At 41.0% G+C, this 3337-nt stretch overlaps 1 long non-coding RNA gene across 1 annotated transcript; it reads right to left on the bottom strand.

The window, feature by feature from the left end:
* Positions 1 to 478: 478 nt before the first annotated feature.
* Positions 479 to 2944, bottom strand: LOC128600637 (uncharacterized). Its single transcript, XR_008384583.1, has 3 exons — positions 2205 to 2944; positions 1635 to 1837; positions 479 to 1525 (listed from the first exon to the last, which is right to left on the bottom strand). It is a non-coding gene; the product is annotated as an uncharacterized LOC128600637 (long non-coding RNA).
* Between the last annotated feature and the right edge of the window lie 393 nt (positions 2945 to 3337).

Raw genomic sequence — 3337 nt, 5'->3', positions numbered from 1 at the left:
AGCTGATTGAGACGTACCCTGATACATTTCGCCTGGTGTTATGGAAGGACCTTCCTGACTTGGTTCCTTACAGCTTGAAATATGAAACTGAATGGACCTGGATACTGACTCTGATGGAATTCAAATATCTAAAAACTTTGAAACTACAGCTCATTGACTTTGAGACTAATAAATCATACATATGGATTCAAATTCCAGCACACTTGGGGTTTATAATAGAATACTTTGTCAGTCGTTATAGGAAATCTGTTCAGTATTGCTGTTCTTTTCCCATCACGTTCAATACAGCAGTAATTATGGTTCTTTCGATCATGTACACAGTTACGTTATTATTATTATTACATTCGTTTTATTTATTATTCATGTGGAAAAGACAGTAGAAGATTGAATAGTACACAGGTTATGGTATTGCGCTACTGGATTACTTGCCTCTTTCCCCTGAAACACACATTCTTGGAGTGTAGCCAGAGGGATTGCAATCATGTCATATGTTCTGGTGATGATCACTGAGCACTTCACATGGTTTTCTCTCTTTCGCTCAGTGGCCAACTGTGTTCAAACATAACACTCAAATAAATGTCTGTGATTATAGATAAATAAATGATGTACAAAGAGTTCCAAGGAAGTTGCAAAACTTTTATACAGCGAGTACAACATCTGTGCACCATCATGTTAAACTCATAAAATTGTTTTTATTTTTTATTTTATTTTTTTTTTTATGAGTGGTTTTATATTCATATTCGACTCTAAGAGGTTACTGATAATAAATGATAGAATACTAGTGTGTGAGATACTAACATCTCACACACTACTGAAGCTCATTTACATTCATAGAAGGGTTACCCAATAACGACCCCACTCTCCCCACCTTTCAACCATGAAAAGGATCCATGTTAGTGTGCGTGTGATGCTGGAATGAATACACAACATGGTTGACAATTGTGTGTAGCACACACAGTTTGTGCTCCAGGCAGTAACTGTATACATTACAAAAGTACAAATACTGTATGTGGTAGGTTTACCTGGCAAAGGGACCAGTATGTGCACATCTATTTCCGAGAAAAATTGGTCATTAAGGTATAAATATGTAACATTCAAGTAAAATTCTGTGTAAAGGCCCCTATAAATAAAGCAAGGCTATAGAAATGGAGTACACAATAAAGCTTTCACTATTAGTGCAGCAATTAAGATGATGTCAACAAGCACTGATGTGTTTTGGAGAGGGAAAAAAAATGCACAGTGAGTTCACGTTTTTTTTTTTCAGTTGGAACATTACAGATGCTGGTTGGTGCTGATTGGTTGTATCTCCGGGCCATGATGGCTCCAAAACAGTCCTTCTCCAAAGATGCTTGCTGCGTGGCATGTTTTGTAAACAACACCAGAGGTTTAGAAGATCACTAAGAACAAGAACACTTCCCATGTCATTATCTTCCACTGCAGACAATATGATGAAATGCTTACAGCTGAATTCCTCTTCTGAAGCTGAATATGTCCTCAGTGTACTGTAGACATGGTGATGCTTGACCTGGACATCACAGGAGATCTCTGTATTACGTCACATTGTAACAATGTACCACTGGTGTGGTGAATTAAATTACAATTTTACTAAACCCATTTGACTTTTTGACACTCACAGTATGTGGGTTGTCTCATCACAGCCCACTGACCCATTTCCTTTCCATTGCAGTCCCGTGTTGTGCTAAGCAGGTGATGTGAAGTAACTGCACCTCTCCAACTCTCCAACACACTGTCAGGAAGGAGCTCTGCTTCATGTTCCAGCTCCAAAAAACACATAAACCATTACTAAGAGGCACTGAGTCAGTCGGTGGACAGCGTGCTGTAGAAAGATGAAATTTTGATGATTGGGATGGCTGTCAAACGTATCTGTGCAACACTGCTATAACAAGAACCTCTTTTTTGCAGTCTCACTGGATCATCCCATGGTCTAGAGGTAAAAGCCAGCATTGTACACTCACTCAGCTGAGATTACGCAAAATGTATCAAGCACTGAACAAGTTGTATGAAACATGACCAGGATGTGAAGCGATATTACTGTCAACACCCTGAAGTTGATTATTTTACAATAAAAGCACATCCTGTGTGCACAAAAAAATTGTTTCATTCCTCTTAGACCATAGCCAGTGCTAAAGTTGCTTAGTGGTTAGCAAACATTGGCTTAGCATATTTGGGGGTTCGAATCCCACCTCCGCCCTGTGTGCACAGATTTTGCATGTTCTCCCTGTGCTTTAGGGGGTTTCCCTGGGTAATCCTGTTTCCTCCCCTACTCCAAAGACATGTTGTAGGCTGATTGGCATCTCTAAATTGTCTGTAGTGTGTGAATGAGCATGTGTGGAGTTGTGCCCTGCAAGGGGTTAGCACCCCGTCCAGGGTATCCCCTGCCTTGTGCCCCAAGTTCCTTGGGACAGGATCCCTGCAGCCCTGTGTAGGATAAATGGTACAGAAAATGGATGTATGGACATACTGTACATTTGATCTGTTCTTGCTAAATGCTAAAACCTTTAAGCCAGAGAAGCAGAGCAAATTGCTGACTCCTGTCTCTACTGGCAACTTTCATATTCAGGTCTCTGCACAGCAGTCAGCCTTTTTGTGACTCCCTCAACGTTTGACATTTGCAGAGGAAATGACAAGACAGAAACTATCAGGCAGATAATAGGCTCTTTGTTGAGCCAGTAAACATTGCAGCTAACTATCACATCACAGGATCACAGGTTAGGCTTGTGAGGAGATGGGCTTAGCCAAGCGCAGCACACCACACCACACCACACTATCAGTGTCACCTGTGGAATTGAATAGACAGTCCCCCTGAGATAATGGATAGGAGACAAGCTAGAGAACAAGAGCGCGAGTGTGGGTGTGTACCCATGCCTACAAATGCATGCAGGTTTTATAAATGATGAGAAACATATTTCTTCCTGGAGCACAGTTTCAGTAGCAGATGGAAGCCTCTGAAACAGATCACTGCCTTATTTGACTTTCTAAGTCAAACTGTCAAAAATCATTCCAGCCTTTAAAGTTGATCTGCATACCCCTGCGGCCTCTGAATATCGTAATCTCCAGCCCTGCAGATACAGAACAGTCGGGCATCTACCTTAATGGGTGTTGCGCTACAGTGGTATTGTGGTTATCCTGCTGCTCTCCAGATGTGACACTGCACATTCATCAGTCACTTTTGATAGAGGTAAAACAGTGCTGGAAGTAGGATTAATAATAATATATTTTTTTAAAAATCCAATGCACTTCTGAGAGACCAGTATATCTTTCCAGCTCTACCACATTCTGTTCATTCAGTCACCAGCAATTGATCTGGACAAGCCTG

Source organism: Ictalurus furcatus, chromosome 24, assembly GCF_023375685.1.
Source record: "Ictalurus furcatus strain D&B chromosome 24, Billie_1.0, whole genome shotgun sequence".
Taxonomy (NCBI): domain Eukaryota; kingdom Metazoa; phylum Chordata; class Actinopteri; order Siluriformes; family Ictaluridae; genus Ictalurus; species Ictalurus furcatus.
The sequence above is the reverse complement of the archived record's forward strand: the minus strand, read 5'-3'. Positions and strand labels throughout refer to the sequence as shown.